Raw genomic sequence first — 18,078 nt, 5'->3', positions numbered from 1 at the left:
GCAGACTCTGTACCCTGAAAGTTTTACTCATGTTTGCATGAGGAGGATCATGAAACTGAAACCTATTGGGCTTTTGTGCATCATAAAAGAGAGGAGTATGTTTCTTGTCATGGCCAAGAAATGGCCCGGATAAAGGCTTGGGGTGATAAGTGGGATTTTATCTATCTTTGTGACTTTAACCTAGAAAGACTACTTCCATATTAGACCCCAGCGAAACAGTTCTAGCAGAGTTCTTGTCAACACATGCAACCTGTTACGTCTTTCTGTGCAGCCTCACTGCCTCTTTGTTTAATTTTTCTCAACATAAACTCCTTACTAACTACAAATCTCCAGAGATGTCACCCTGCAAGGGAAACAAGTTGCATCAAAGCAGCAGATATGAAGTTTTAAAACATGCAGAATCCTGGGATTCAGGACAGTGCTCGCAATTCTTGGCTGGACACACCAAGGGAAGGTAGAGATGGAAATTGAAACTCTGATCAATGCCTGAAGGTGGAGAAGGAACTGGCAGCGATTTGCTACACCAGTATAAACTGACAGGAAGGGCACGCAAGGAGGATAATGATGGGAGATAGGGTCCATTGAGCATATTTGCCAGCAACAACTGGAAGCATTCACATATCTATCATCATTTGCCATCTTTTGCAGCAGGGGCAGGGCATACAGTTAGATATCTTCTGGACAGACATTTATAGCTAGATGCAGCCATGGTTTTGAATGATGGCTTTCTTCATAGCTTCAACAAGAATTTCCAGTCACATTGGTTAAGTCCATTAGTAACTCTTCCTCTTTCCCAGAACCTCTCCTCTCCTGCTGTTAGCTAACATTTTGCTGCAAAGTTTTATGAAGCAAATGCCACTTTGGTCTGACAATATGATTTATTTGCTTCGTTCATTCGCAGCAAACACATGCAGTGCTTGCCTCTCTACAGGAGATACTTTTTCAAGTTATCTGTTAACTTTCTCACTTATCAACCACAGGTTACTAATCATTTCACATTCAGGGAACTTTCTGCTTGGTGGAATCCCAGTTCCACAAAGCGTTCTTGTGTCGTCACCTCCACACACAAAAGATCACAGTTTGGCAAAACCAAGGAAGTGATTTTCTGTCAAGAAATGAGACAGAACTGTAGTTTTTCCAGGCTTACTCAGAACTAAAACATTTTTTTCTACTAAATAAAATTGTGTACAAATGATGTTAGAATAATTTATGTTCATCATTAATGTGCTATAAATAAAAAGAGCTGTACCCAGGGCTCTGGCCCAAGTGACACAGCTCTGCTAGCGTTATTACAGTTCCTCCTGCCATCAGACTGGAATGGCTGGGATTGCACCAACTGGGACAGAGACCATGGTTCAGTATAAATACAGACCATCTATATATCAGAGGGTCGTGATTCGGCCTGCTTAGCACTTTCTTTTTATTAAATTATTCCTGTGGGCTATGACTCATATTCAGAGTCACTCAGAAAATGAGGGGTAATCATCACTCTCAAAGTTTTTACAAAACAGTAAAGAAAGAAAAAGATTTTGCCTAACATTTTTCTCACCCAAAAGATTGATTTCTCTACAGGAACTCAAAAATACTGGAATATTTTGATAAAACCCACAGTGTTTGTTCTTGTTGCCAGAAATGTTGCTGGGTACCTCCTCAACGTAGCACGCTCCTACACAGCTGCAGAAATCAGCTTGCAGAGAAGTGGATCACCCACCTTGGCTCAGCACAGCCACCCTCAGGAAGAGGAGGGACAGCCAGCCATTATCTCAGAGTGACTGATCACACTCTTGCCTAACTTTCCACACCAGAAGTAACTCCTCTTCACTTCAGCACAGGGGATATCATCCTTCAGCCCTAAAACCTGCTTTTGTTTTCCTCAAACCAGAATTAAAAGCCACAATCAAACAAATATGCATTTAAATAAATATATACGCACTTAAACCAGTGAGAATTAAAATTTTGTTCATGCTGCCTGAATGCTATTACTGTGACCACCATGAAAGCACTGCTCAGATCTGGTAAAACACACTGAGGCCAAAAGCCACTGTCAATGTTATATATTGTTTTACTTGTGTAAAAGTTGTCTGTGCTGAAACACAAGTTGGAGCTCTGCTGTCACTGCCCTCTGCTGATCTGAAGGTTTGAGGCAGTGAATAACGTCCTGCTGCTGTCAGCTGGCATTATATTGCGTGGGGAATAATCTCACACTTCATTACTCCGTCCTACATGGGTGCAGTATTGGCAGACTGAAGGACGTGATTGAAAGTGCTGGCTGAGCAATCTGGTGCACTCTGGCAAGTCCTGTATTCCTCGTTCAGCAGCTAACTAAACTAGCATCTTCACTGGGATCTGGCAAGACTGCCTTTTACTGTTCTGATAAAGTGAGCTACGATTATTGAAAGAAAGAAAGAAAAGGATTTTAGAAACAGTGTGTTTTCTTTGCACCCTTAGATGCAAGCCACATAGTTTAGAGCAGAATGCTCTGCAAATGTATGTGTTTCTGTAGCTCCAAATACTGTAGCACTTCTTTCTCAATGACAGTTCGTAAGGTAAGAAAAACCAAATTGAACTTTTCTGCTACAAATTCACCAACAAATTCTTTTCAGTGGATGCTGTACTCTTTCTGTCTGCTTAATTGTGGATATTAAATTTCCACTCTGACTGTAATTTATGTAAGTGTTCCACTACAGAATCTGAGTTTCAAAGTAAAAAGTAGGGAAAGTATCTGCATTTTTTCCACTGTGAAGTATCTTGTCAAATCCAATGTTATTTTAATGGGATGGAACTTCCTAGAGTGAAAGTGGCACTTCCACCTTTCTTTAAATTTTCTTGTTCTGTTTTCCCATGTCTCATGAAATATTCACTTATTCACGAAGTGTGGAGAAGATGAAAAATGCTTTAAAAACTGAAGGATGTTAAGCATTTTGAACCTTTTCTTAAAATCTGCTGAATGCTGAGGTCTTATAGTCCCAACTGAATTAATAGAAAATTAGAAGATGCTCTGAAAGTTAAGCCATTTATCTTCCATTTGTTTCTTCTAGCTTGTCTTTCTATTCAGAAACAAAAAAAAAGGTTGAAAACCTATAATCACCAGTGGAATGGAAATTCCCTATTTCAACCAATTTTAATCATGCTTAACCATGTAAGCAATAGTACCAAAATTCAGTGTGTTCATATATCAAGCTCAATGATGTTTCATTTCAGTCTGTGCTTAAATGCTTTGCTAAATCAAGGTGTATCTCAGGACTGTATTTAGCCTTGTGGTTAAACTAGCTGACACCGTTGCACTCACTGAAACTCATATTCATAATCCCTCCAAAAGCTCACACCATCCACTGAAACTTCAGTGTTCAGCTGCTGTTCCTTCTCATTTTACAAAGACTTCAATTTTGTGAATTAGCCTTTAAGTATAATTAAATAATTTCTCATTTCAGGACATAATTTGTATGGAAAAACAGAATATCAAAATCAGAGAGTCTGACAAACAAACTTTCAAAGAATAGGTGACTCAGTGTGTGATTAAATCAGGATCGTACTTCCTCATCTCTACCCATTCATTGTACTGTCTCTGAGGGCTGTTTACTAATTGCTAGTGGGACTTCAAAATGAAGAGCACTTGAAGACTACATAGGACACAGCAGTTCACACAGTGCATGTAACACTAGGAAATCAAATTAATTCCTGCTGGTGGGAAAGGCTGTTTTCCCTCTATCTTTTTCATTGTCAACTTGGAAAAACACTTTCTTAGTCCTGTATATGCTCTGAGTCATGCCTCCATAATCCAGAGTAACCAAGATAAGACAGGCCAACTACTCTCTGGTCTCGCAACCAGTTGGCTGGTGCCTGAGGCTCACTGTAAAATGACACTATCAGGGAAGGGTCAAGAGCAAAACATTTTCTCTTACAAAATCAAGAAGTCACTTGGCCTCTGTGACAGTTCGTGTTCTCACAATTTGGCAATAGTTCACTATAGCTAAAAATAACAGTCAAAAAAAGAAAGAAAAATCAATAAGTAAAAGCACATGGCTTCTGTGGCAATTATGTATAGCCCTTAAATACAGATAAGAACTGCATTGCAGCTAGGAGTGTTGTAACTTTTTTCTACTAAAATGAGAAGTGCAAAATACTAACTTAGGGGGAAAAGCTGTACTGCTTTGCCTATGTTGGGGCATTCATCCAATCATCTATAGCTTACTTTTCACAAAAAGTGAAATTTTTGGAGAAGTGAATGTATTAAAAGAGAGTGTTGATGGCTGACAGACCTGGGGATTTCAGTACCACCAGCATACCTACAAAATGGACATGACAAGCTTGCAAATCTTGCCATGCTCACTTGGAGCAGTCCTGCATGTAGGCAGAGGCTCTTCTTCGGTGTCCATTCCCATTCACCTGGTAACGGTGGTTGTCCGCCTCAATGCATGTAGTTCATTTAGAATCATATAATCATGAAACAACTTCGATTAAAGGGACTTTCATGGAGGTCATATGGTCCAACCTCTGCTGAGAGCAGGCCAGCTTCCAAGCTAGATCAGGATGATTATGGATTTGTCCAGTTGAGTTTTGAATATCTTCAAGGACAGAGATTACACAGTCTCTCCAGGGAACCTGTTCCAGTATTTAACCATCCTGTAAAGAATGTTGTCCTTATATCTATCGGGACTACACCTTCCTGCAACTTGTGTCTGTTGGCTCTTGTTCTTTCACTGTGCACCTTTGAGGAGTCTTGCTCTGTCTTCTCTAACACCCTCCCCTAGATTAGCAGGGGTGTGGGGACAGTTGACTAAATAGTTGCTAGAGTTATAAACATCTGAAGACTGAGATGAAATCATGCTAATTAGAGGCACTTTGGATTCTGGAATCCATCCTCTCAAACAGCCCAAGAGTTGGGACTTCAGTTGCAACACAAAACTTTGTGTTCTCAAGGATTTCGCCAGACAGTGAAGAGTGTGCAGTAATGATTTGCTGGCAAGATGTCTTTTGTGCCAGCATGAGGCATGTGCTTGATTGCTGTGATGGAGATCACTTATGTGAGGGACTTATTATTTCAACAGTGTTTCTGAAAAATACAACCTGTCCTTTCCCCAGGAATCTGTTCTCAGCGTACTTGTTAAGAAAAAATGAATTATGAAAATAATGAGCAAGAACCAGACTTATCTTTACAGATTTGTCTTGAGTAAAAACTAAGACACTGAGACTTAGAAGATCTGGATCCATCCACTAGGCATTTTGGTTAACCTATGGCAGGACTTACCCTCCCACGCAGTGCAACACCAACTCAGAGATACCTTTGGTGTCTTCACAGCACACCATCCATGTACAGATACCAGCTTGGGTCCCAAAAACAGTGTCACCACATGATGTTATGGCTGGGATAATAACCTGAGAGCACAGCAAAATGCCCTATCTGGAAAGCTGATCTGCCACAGCTCTCCCATTTCCAGTTCTGGACCTAATTAATACTTCTATTGAACAAATGCCAGTCAACGGCAAGTGAAGCTTTGTCATGCCAAATCATCTCACTCATTAAAGAAACCCAAAAATAAAAAATATGACAACAGGTAAAACTACAAGGGAACCTTTTCATTACAGGTGAAACATATTTTCACATATACAAAAATCAAACTAATGTCTACTTCACCTTTTTTTTTGTCTTGATTGACAGGATTCATAATTTCTGCAAAGAAAACACTTATTGTTTCTCATTTTAAAATAGTTGGTAATTTCACAGAGGTCTGGCTACAAATAAGATTACATCTGAAGATCCTCGAAATGGCTTATGCACTAGACTGGAAATTAGAAATAGCTCTGAAGTGTTTGTAATATAAAGTAAGGAACACTGGATCATTAAAGACAGTGGGACTTCAGAAAATGCCAGAGGAATTCGACTCTGCCTTCTCTTCATGCTGTAAGTTAAAGATTTATTTGGTGGCATTGCCCCTTCCATTAGCTTTGCCTGTTTGCAGGCGGCAACTTTGTCAAAGGGGGTCTCCAGAGAATACTTCAGTCATTGTTATAGCACAGAAAACATGTTTTAGCACAGAAAAAATGAGCTTCAGAGGGAGAGAATATTGGAAAAGAACTCGAGTCTAATGGAAAGCTATGGGAAGTGCAAGAATATCTTTGCCAGCTTTGGAGAAGTCACCAGGAGATAGTGTTAACACCAAATTTCTATATAGGACAACAGATGAGGTACTGAAAAATCCGAGCATCTGAACTTACAGATTACTAAGTAGCTTACCTACAATGGCACTCCAAGAAACTGAACCAGAGACATCTCAAAAAGAAAAGAAAAAAATCATTAAAGAGAAAAAACATCATTAGCTATAAGAAAAGGGTTGCGATGCTATTCAGTCCTCCTGTGGTGTTCTCCCAAGTCTATCACATAGGCTCCCAGCTACTTGCCTTCAGCCTCTGTCACTGACACACATCCAGCGGAGGAAGGCACGTTACAATGCAGCAGCATTGTGATAATCTTACAGGAGCACAAGAACAGCTCAGTGTCTCGCCTCAGCAATGGACAATCAAATAACTAGAGGAGAGAATACAAACAATCTGCAAGCTCATCTTTGCACCTTGCCATCTGCTTAGGTGTTGCAGATCACTCTTTGAAAGTAGGGAACTTCATTTGGAGCTGTGAGATGCTTAATCACCTCTCTTTACCTTAGGAACTCTCTGTTTTCGCAATGCATTGACCATTGACCCTTCCGGACTCCCTGCTGTGATGTACAAAACAGGGCTATTAATGACCATTCTCAATGATATGTCTGAAATATAACATAATATAATATTAAGGCATCCTGACTTTTTACTCCCACTGTTGTCTTCTGCTCGCTGTAATAAAAATGGTGTTAGTCAGTCCTTTCCTCTAGGGAGAAGAGATGCCAACACAGAGAAGGTGATTTATAGAAGACAAATGAGAAAGGTTGAATAAACATCTCAGTTAGGGCCTGATTGTGCTATTGTTATTCATGAAGAATAGTTGCTTACTCTCATCAGGACCTACTCTTGGATTGGCCTTGACGTAGTTCTTGGCCTTAGCAAAGGCTGCAAAAAAAGGCCTTAAAAAGTCATGGATTTTCGGCAACATATGTGTTAAGCAAAATAGCAGAACAGCTGACGTTAGCACAATGGCCCATTCTGCAGTGCGGCAGAGAGAGCTTCCCTTGGCACGGCCAGCAGCTGCTGTACAGGGCGCAGGACAAGTCTTAGCTGTCAGTCTTAGTTCAACTACCTGCTAGGCTAATAGTTCGCTGCATGGCCTGGCATCTCAAGAAGCAATATAACAACTAAAAAAGTCAAAAGGAAAATGAGATGAGTTGATCAACCTAACATTTTTTCTAATGCAGCCTGAGTCATTATTGCAGGTACTAAGCCATATCTTACTGCTTTAGTCAAATGATTGCTACCATCACATATTACCCTAAAATCTATCACTATTAGAGGATGAATGCTGGAAATTCAGGCTCCTCATTATCCTCAAATGCTTCTGCATTAAGTCAAAAGAGAAACATTTCTTTCTTTTTCTATTTGAGCCATGAAACTGGGAAAGTTTGTCAAATAGCAAAGGCTGTTGCGGCAGGTCTCATAATGCCCAGCCAGACTTCCATTCCATGGTTTTCCTGAAGGCAATGAGGCTGTGAAATACTCAGGGAAATGCAAAGCCCACCTTGCAAGATGAGGCTAGCACATCAACCCCAGTGTTAATAGAGCTCATGCTCTTCTGCAAAGATGGAGAGGAGTCTATATTGAGCAAAAGACCTTGGGCATGTGGCCTGGAAAATGTGTGGGTACGTCATACCGTGTCATATCACTGCACTGTGGGTATATATTCATCACTGGCTCATCTCTAGTAACACTTTGCTAGTACATCCTGATTTCGCTGTAATATTAGCTGTGGACAGTCTTTGATCACTGTGAAATTTTGGTGAGGAATTTGGAAGGGATGCCCCCAGGACTTTACACCACTTTTACAGAATTTAATCAGATGTATGAGCCTTATTTAGGGAATGCCCAGTAATCTCCTGTCTCATCACTGTGTTTCTTAAAACCTTAATCCAGTTTTCTTATTGAGATTGTCTCTATCTTTAAACTACCTTCCCCATTATTTAGGACTGCGCTTTTTGTTTTCCATTTCTGAGACTTCCTACCATCCCTTACAGGTCCACTCAGAGAATTTTTAACTTCTCCCAAAAGTCTGATAATTCACCTCCCTGCCCACCACAACACAGACAAAATGATTTACTATGATTGAAGCAGGCTAAGACCCGAATGTACATCTGCCAATGGTAGACTCCTAGTCATGGTAAATGGAAAAAGGTTTTGCTATCATGTCTATTGTGGGATAGTATAGGACATGATCCTGAATTTGGGCAATTACTTACAGCTGCTCTGTGGGGATACCTTTATTTATGCACAAAAAATCATTGGCATGTCCATACCCACAGTTCCTCTACCTATGCTATGGGAACAATAGCATTGACCCTCCTAGTACAGTGCTGCAGCACTAAAGCTCAAAACTACTGACTTCAAGACACCATGCTAATCTACAGTGTGAATTTCCCAGCCTTGGTGGTTACTTAATGCTATTTATGAATGTTTACCACTGTATTTAATTTCCTGTGGTGCTTCAAGTCCTTCTCTGAGACTTGCAAAAATGGCATCATATATTTCCCAGACAACCTTTTGTTCAACATAAATAAAACATTATGCAGCAGCTTCAATTTCCTGATAATTAAATGTAAAACTTTTCTAAAACACTGGATCCAGGGCAGCTATAGGAACAAAACACTGTGTTGCTGAGGAGACTTTGGAGTCCACTTTGTGCACTGAGTTCACTTAAACACCTTGATGCTCACGTGTTTCTTAAAGTTGCACATTTAAGCACAGTGTTAGGAAGTTGGGAAGGTATAAAGGAAAAGTTAGGAAGGAAAACAATCAGATCAGTGGCATTTTGTACGGATGAGGGGGAAGCAGGCAACATAAGTATTAGAAAGGAGAGACAGGAGGAAGCAGCTAGGATGTTAGAAGTGTTTTGTCTGCTTGGGTAGAGAGAAACATACTGATCTCCAAAATGTTTTGGAGAAGATTTGAGCAAGTAGGGCTCAAAAGACACAGGGACCAGAGACTGAGTCAACAAGTTGTTGAAAGGGTTTTCAATTTATCGTAGACTTAAAAAAAAAAACAAAGCAGTTTTTAACACTGTGATTTCTTTGTTTCCTCTGCTGCTGCTCTGCTGTGACTAAGAAAGTTTTTAATCTCATCTTCTCAGTCTTCTCAGAGCCACAGCTGTGGTCTATGACAAAAACAGTCTGTTCTCATGAAAATACCTGTGACTGGAATGAGGAGTCAGTCCAACCCCAGCAGGAGCAAGGAAGGACTCACAAAGGCTGTGAGAGAAAGCCCCGATTAATGCATTTGCTAATTCATTGCACTTGCATTTGCTAATTAGCAAGCATGATGGAAAGAAGAAAAGCCAACAATACAGGACACATCCTTGGCTGCTGTAAACACCAATTTACACCAGCTAAGATTCTGGCTGCTTGATACTCCAAGGGGAAAGATACTTGTTTGCTATTTGGTTTGATATAAGTAGCAATTACTCCCTGGTTGCTGAGCTGAATTTTAGAGTTATGGGCCAAATTATTTGAGCACATTCTGAGTTATCCATCACGCAAAATCCTTTGTGCAGAGCTGCAAAGTTATCACTAACTGTGCATTAAAATAATCGCTTTTCATTTTAGTCATACTGTACTGACTACATATATACTTTCCCTCTCATGAAACAATTCTGCTTTCCTGTAAGATGGGCTGCTCAAGAAACTAGTCACCTAAATAGCCAGCCCTGGGTAGGCCAAAGAGCACCATGAATCATTCCTTAAGGAGAAAAAATATGTAATTTGCAGATCAAAAAGAGAGCACTGGTCACATCTAATAATCTCTGTTTATTAATAAGGAAATTTTACTCCTGTTGGCATTTGGAGCTGAGATAACTGGCTCCAAATTAACTCAGTTCCTTCCAAGCAGAGCATTTGCTAAGTTGGACAAAATGAGCAGGATTCTAACGTTTTTTTTCCTCATAACTGTTCAGTGCTTCATGCAGTAGCTGTGAAAACCCACTGTATGACTGAACCATCTGGACATGTTTCAAAACTATCACTTCAGAGAAACATTCATGCAGGTTTTGGTTTTCCAAATTTATCTAGAGCTTGTCCAAACAGACAAACTTTGTGCAAGGGAGGAGGCTGGACTGCACATCAGAGCACCCTTGTTTACTGGTAAATCCCACACAAGGACCCGTGCAGGAACATCTCTTTGAAGGATAAAAGCATTAATCTTTCTCAGTACTCCCTGCCAATAAAATTAGGTATAAGTTACTTATTGACATAGTCACTAAGCAGGCTGACTGCTTGAAGTGTTTTCCTATTCTTAGATAGAAGCTGCTTTATAAACTCAAAGTATTTTTTACTTAGGTGACAAAATATGTTTTTATAATAATTAGTCCTGTAGAAATATTCTTATGCTATCACTTAGTGAAAGATTATAAAGACCAGAGGCTTGAACTTTTCTTAAAAATTACTATGTCTAGAAAAGGAGAACATTTAAAGAGTTAGAAATTACATGTGATGAACCACATAATTCTGATCATTTTAATCTCAAGGAAAAAAAATACAGGGCCACATCTTAACATTGGTAGAACTATGCTGATGATGCCATGGCAGAATGTGATTCATGGTTGCGTTTTTTATTCTTTCATTCCCACTGTGCCTGTTTATTCACATAAAAATGTGGACTAGCTTAGATAAAAGTGCAGCTGAAACACATAATGGAGGCAGCAGCCATTTTCTTAAATCCACCAGAAGAGCTATTCCTGAATGAGTTCTGTGGAGCTGAAAGTCCTGCCTGACACTCAAGATATGACACAAGTCATCAGAAAAGCAATTTTGTCCTTTGGCTATGGTCATAAATTGAAACACAGGGTATTGTGACTGCATGTAAGGGGGGAAAAAAATATTAGAACAATTAAGCACTGGATCATATTGCTCAGAGAGGCTGTAGAGTCTCTGTCCTTGGAGGCTGCTTTGTCTTGTCTGAACAAAACCCTGAGCAACCCGATCTGAAGTCAATATTGACCCCACTGTGAGCAGGAGGCTGGACCTGAGACCTTATGTGGTCCCTTCCCACCACAATGATTCTCTAATGCTATCAGGCATGAACAATCTTTGCTGTTTATATTTGTGTTTAAAAATAAAGCCAGAGAAAGTGGGTAACTCCTCCACTGAGAATTTAGAGTATCTTAATATAGTTCTTAAAATTTGTATTCAACAGTTTCGACATTTTACCTAGATGAAAGTAAACACAGTAAGGATATCGTATCATGAACCCATTTAAGGTTTTTTTTTCCCCATAGGCTCTTGCCTTGAGGAAGGAAAAGGAACATCTGTTCTTTTGGCTCCAGTAACGGGTTTAAGTCTTCCCAGTCTTGAGGAGTGCTTCATAAACAAAGTCTGAGATCACTGGATGTTCCCACAAAACTGTTTGTGTAATCAGCTAAGGTGGCTGCAAAAGCAGCAGCACTGAGGCTGCCATGCAGTAGTAAGAAAACCTGCAGCAGCGTGCAGCCAGTCGCTTCAGAGATTTGCCTTTTAGATAATGAGGGGTCTGAGGACATTCAGGACTATAAATCAGGCCTAGATTATTTTTTTTGTTCTAAAAGCAGATTCCAAATTTCAGACACACTCACAAATATACAAGAATTGTCACTCTCCAGTCAGCAGTTAGCTGGGTAAGAAAAGGGAATATAGACTGGTTGGCATTTGTATCTCATCCATCTTCTGAGTCTTCCAGGACCATCTTGGTTACTCTGATGAAGCTAAGTGACATCAAAGCTCCATAAAATCCCGTCTCTCCTGCCCTGTGACATGCAACACGGTGGTTGATTGTACACAGGGGCAAGAGGCCACTGCCCCTCCGTCCTCTCCCCATCTCCTGCTACATGCCTGGCATGCCCCAGCCCGTGGCTCCTGTTGACGGGTTGCACCTGCTGATGCTTTTTGGAGGGGGCCAGTGGGATTTAAAGTGGCGGAGGCAGCTTCAACAAATTTACATGTTTCCTTCAAATATTGGACATAGAAAATTCCAGAAATATTTTCTGGATTCCTAATTCTGAAAATGGGGCTTGAAAAAAAATGAAGTTAACGCCTGTTGTGCTAGAACAGTTGCATTTTCTCATCTTCTCTGGGTTCAGGCAGAGGATGTGACTACTTTTTCAGTGTGGTTTAGGAAGCAGGGTAGTGCAGAAGAAACAAATTGTCTCTGGAGCTCTGGAGGCTTTGCCTTCACTCAGGAGGCAGCCTGAGTGCCCTCCACAAGCAACTCAGGAGAAAAATACTCAGAACTCTCTTTAGCAAAGTTTCCTGGTTTTAATGAATGATTATTTAATGTCTCCAGGTTCCTGACAGGACCACTGTGCAATTAAATTTTTCTGTGCAATTAAATGCTTCAGACCTCAGTACATCTGGCAGAGAGTTTTTGAGGAGTTCGGGGCCAATGGCTCAGGACCAGCCGCCCCAGGCCTGGGGACACCATTTCTGTCCCTGAGATTTTAGATATCGTGAGCATGTTTACAGGAACAAAACCACGTTTGACCACAGAGGCATTACCCACAAAATGCTACCAAATTTCCCTGCTTTGTTTTATGACCACAAGGACTTGTCCCGTGAAATGACTGTAAAACCAACTGGCGCCCACCTCCCAGGTAGGTTAAATTGCCACCATCCTCTTTTTCCATTTTCAGCTGCCTTGTCCTGCCACGCTGTCATTGTCACCTCTCTCACATCATTGTCCCAAATGTGCCCTTTCTTTTAATACCATTTCTATCACTAATCACTTAACTTCTGTAATCTGTATTTTAACGGCTAGCTAAAGATTCTTTGGAAACTCAGAGTTAGGAGGACTGTTAAAGACAGGGTAGACAAGACCCTGCCTCCATCTATGCTTGGCTCCAATGGGGCCAGGATGCCACCTTTGGCATCTGAGAATTAAGTACCTACAAGGCATTTTAAAATCTGGGTTGTTGATCCTAAGTGCAGTAAATCCATTGTTATACAAAAGAGATGCTGTTTGGACTGAAAATTCATGAAAAGCAGTCACACTTGGAATTTTCTTCCTCACTAAAAAGAATATGACATTTTCTTCTAGCCCTAGCCAGGTCAGTGCCACAATTTCTAACCACCTGGTACACAGTCAGTTTAACCAGTTGTTTTGGGATGGCTCATTCTGTGTGTGCACAGATGCCGTCGAGGCATCGCAGTGCTGTTTTTCTTTCCTCAACTACCAGGCAGAAGCCGCTGTCAGGGTTTCCAAAAAGACAGTGTCTGGAGAGCCTGAATGAAGTTTCTCATATGTGAAATTAAAGCCAGTGTTTTTTCTCATCAGGGAGCTATCTGGTGTGCATCATGAATGTCAGGTAGGTGCAATCCTGATCAGTTATCAGGAGACAGGATCGAGACTGGAAATTAAAAAGCTGTCTTTCTTTGCTTCAAAACTGGCGGGGACAAAAACTTAAAGAATGAAGAGGTTAATCAATCCTGGGAATGTGCTGTGTGGATTTTGGAGAAGTGAGAGTAATTACGCTCTCTAATCTCTCCCTGAAGGCCTTAGGAGTGTGTGACCAGATATTAAATGAGTAATTCAGGAAGGGAGAATATAAAGTAACCATATACACAAATACTAGGTTTATTGAGTTTTCTTCTTTTAAAGTTCCTTATTTCTCAGCATGTGGAGCCAGCTACATACCTTCAAACCAGCATCTCCTAAGGCCTTGCCTTGCCTTACATTGAAATCCCCAAAAGGGATCTTCGGTCCCAGCTTTCACCTTTGATGCCTGCCTGTAAGGCTCACAACTGCTGCTGTCCTGCTGCTGTCCTGAGGGACATTTGGACCTGCTGCGATGGACTGCGTCGGGTGAAGCTGGGGCCCACAGGGGGTCCTGAGTTCCAGCGCTGCCGGTACCAGTGCCTCTGTGTTTGCACTGGCTCCCAGCTGGGGATGGCCAGGCTGTGAGCCTGGGTGCACTGAGCCCACGACGCCGCGTCTGAGAAATGGGCTGGACATCTTCACTTGTATTTCTAATCCAGACAAAGAGCCCAAATATGCCTTTTACAGACTGAGTTACTTTCCCAGCAGCAGTGACCTCAGTGTTTACATTTTTGAACAAAACTCTAAATCTCTTTTATTGTCTCCTGAGGCAGAAAAAACGATCCGTGATTATTGCACACATGTTTTAAAAGACGATCGCTACCATTCACACAGACCAGGGGCTTTACAAGCGTTTTCCCCCCAGCCCATAGATATTTTGGGGCAGCAGAGAAGGAAGAACCCGATCTTTCCTTTAGCACATTTCACACTTCTTCTTGCTGTTGTGTTTTTCTGCTCCTCTGAAAAGGGAACACTCTTTCCTTTTCACATCGCTTAGCCTTCAGTAGTCAAAAAGTCTCACTAGCCCTGATCCTTCCATGTTTCCATTTATTCCTCTGTAGAATAACCCAAGTTTGAAACACAAGAGAAACTCTCAGGGTGTTCTATGACATAGGTACGCTATAGAAAATGATTCATAATCATGGTAAAGAATCTGATGATACGATGTTATCCATCAAGATATGAAAGATAAATGTTTATATACTAATAGGATAAAATGAATTATTCAAAAGAAAGCACAGTTGGCTTGGGGAAAGCTGAGAGCTCTGATGAACCCTCAGTGTCCACTAACGAGATCCAATTAAACCTGGCAATTTCTCAGTGGAAATTGTTTCATCAGAAAAGACAAATTTTTCAAAACCAAAACATTACAGAAAAAAAGAGAAAACTGAGACCAGTTTTTTTACTTAGAAAAAATAAAACCATTCAAAAATGTTAAAAGTGAAAAATTTTTACCTGCAAAAATTTTACTTGCAAAAACCCTCCTATACCTAGCCTAGTAGTAATAGTAAAAATATTAAAAATTAAGAAGAGAGGCGTTGGAAGATAAAAGCTTTCTAACATAGAAAATAATAGTTTTATTTTTATTTGGGCGTTGTACTTTTTTTTCCCACACTTCATTCCAATTTCAGCTACGACAAATTTTGTAGACACTTGCAAGTTTTCAAAGGCTAGGAAAATCCATTTCAGTTGCAACAACTAGTAGCCAATTAATTATAAAGTGATCCTTTCCAGGAGAATACCCAAATGCAAGTTCAGTAACCAAAGAACATTATTTCCTTACCATGTGCCAGAATAACACTGCTGGACTTTTTACCTAAAAGACCACCTATTCTTTCTGAAAAAGTAAAAAACAACAAAAGGCCACCACATATCTCACTATGAGTTAGTAACTGGGAAAGGAGATGATAATTACATGCTTCAGTACATCAATAATAACAATTTTACTGTTTGTTACTTCCAACACTGTCATTGAAGATACTGATGATACAAGCCAGGTCCCACCTGTCCCTGGGGACCAGCATGAGCTGGAGTCACCACCTTTTGCTGTCTTTCAGATGGTTGATGGTCCACAGACTGTAGATGGAGAAAGTTCATGCTTCTTTTTTTTACTCCTTTATCATACAGCTTCCCCACCTCTGATACAGGAAGGACAGACTCACCCATTGTTGCTGAGTTACTGCTCCAAGGAGTGATCTTCCCCTTACCAGAAAAGTCGTGCATCGTTTGGCTGTCGCGGCGTTGAGAAGGTCCCTCTCTTGGTGGTGATTGCGAGCAACCATGAGCCACATCCTTTACTTCCCCAGGGTGAGCCAGCAAACTCTCCACTCTGAGACAAGCCTCGTCTATAGATGCAAGGAACACAGAGAGTTACTCTGATGTACTCCCAAAGACAGCCACTGCCCTTGAATTAAATTCCTTGGAGATAAAATCAAGCTGAGTTCACAGCTTTGGTGCCAAGGGAAGAAAATCTGTGGTTCAGTTAAAGAAGAAAGGGAGGGGAGTAGATTCAGTGCAACATTATTAATCTCTTTTTTTTTTTTAACCAGAAATGTTTGAAATTGAGTTAATGATTCTCCTGCTGTTCTAATTTTAAGTATTTCCTTTACATCACTGAAAAGAATTCAAAACTTGCGTTTAGTAAATCCAGTATGTGAAAGGTCCTTTGGGCTGGTAATAAGACTTTTGAAGTTGCAGAAATCAGTCTGTGAAAAGACATTCACTGGGGCAAATAATGTGGAGTGTATCTTCAAAAAGGAAGGCTGACTTGGCTACTGGAAAGTAATTCCTTCTCTTGCTCAGATGAGACTTTGATCTCTTTTAATCCAATCATGAACCTTACAAAGCCATTCGTAGTAATTCCAATCCTTGAATAGTACACTGACCTTTCATATTTTAAAGACGTAACCCTAAAAATAACTTCATTTTTAGAAGTAGACAGCATTTGCAGTGCTGTGGTACTATCAAAGTATTTTGTCACTTCTTAGTTTAAAAAGTTTTCAAGATGAAGGTGGTTTCACTGAGTATGATGAGAGAAGAGCTGTTTATTTTTCCTCTCCATAACTATTTCTGTGTACTACTCCATAACTTTATTCTCTGTCAACCTATCAAACCCACCATGATCATTGTTTCCTGCCTTCAGAGATACCGTACACTTGCAATTGGGGATAAGCGTTAAGTGAAGGTTTTGAGAACAGCTGTTTCAGAAGAAAAACAATGCATGGAAAAAATTACTTAAAAAGCTCAAAGGCAATAGGATTCTTCTTTTCTAATTTGGGAAGTTATTAGATATGTCCTTGCTATTGTTAGTAGTGGTAGAAGCTCTGCGTGTTCAAAGAACTCTGAGATGAGCTGGAGGGACATCAGGAGGGATGCTGCTTTAGTGCTGCCAGTTTCACCCCAGGGAAGTCTCCTTTGTCAGCGGTCTGGTCATGGTGGAGCTGAGCTCCTCCAAAGCTCCTTCTCACAACTTACTTCCCACACAGCCCAGACGGGACCTGGGTGGTAAAGACTGGGGTCAAGGCGGTATCAGCTAGTGTAGTTGTTACACTCACTAATTGTATATCTTTTCCACCATTCCCTGCAATACCTTATTCCAAGTGAACACCCCTACCATTGGGTCATCTTCCTCTCTCCAGTCTAGTGGCTAACTGCATTCCTACCCAATTTCCAAGCCTCCCTGCTATATTGATGGTTGTGATGAAAATTGACAACAGGCTAGTACAGAAATATAAGACTTCATTTGAAACTCAGATTAATTTCACTCTTCGGAGTGTGGCTTAGTTTTTGGAAACTGAAAAAACATTGCTTCAAAAGCCCAGATCACTTGTAAAATTGTATCAACTTCAATATTCATTAACAACTTGCAAGCTATGCAGATCCTGTTTGAACAGGTATGATCAGTAAATGAGGTTTCAAGCATTTTCAGTAAAACTCTGTAGGGTTTCAAAAAGGCTGTGAATAATGTTGATTGTAAATACTTTACAGTAATGGCAATGAACAAATAATAAATTTAGCGTTGAACAAAAATGTACATACAGGATCCATACAGCATACAATGATCCATACAGCAATTTTTTGTAGTGGCAAGCATTTATATAGCTGATGAAATGAAGTAGTTACGTACAGGGAAAATGAGGAGATACAGTTTCATGTTTTGTGTAACCCTGAGTTTGCTAATGCAAAGCCAAGAGATATTTTGGCAAAAGCCCATGTATTTGTGCAGAAAAATCTTTCAGAAAGAAGGTTTATATAAAATTCTCAAGGACTTTTTGCCTAGAGCTAATAATGGTTATTATGGCTATTACTGTCAAGAAAGCTGCTTTCAAATCAAAATCATTTGAACATGAGGAGAAGGAGCTGAACTGAGTCCAAACGAAAGAAAGGCTGTTTTCAGCAACAAGGTACAGCCGGTATCTGCGTTGGCGGACGGATAGCCTGACAGGATAGGAAATCTGCACGGACCTAATAGAGACAAATGAATGCTGAATGGAGATTTATTTCTCTCAGGCGCTTCCAAAAGGAAAAGCTTCACATCACTTGCCACACATTGTACGTGTCAGAGGTATTAGTGACCTCCAGCTGTAGTTAGTTAGGGACAGCCGG

Source organism: Calonectris borealis, chromosome 15, assembly GCF_964195595.1.
Source record: "Calonectris borealis chromosome 15, bCalBor7.hap1.2, whole genome shotgun sequence".
Taxonomy (NCBI): domain Eukaryota; kingdom Metazoa; phylum Chordata; class Aves; order Procellariiformes; family Procellariidae; genus Calonectris; species Calonectris borealis.
The sequence above is the reverse complement of the archived record's forward strand: the minus strand, read 5'-3'. Positions refer to the sequence as shown.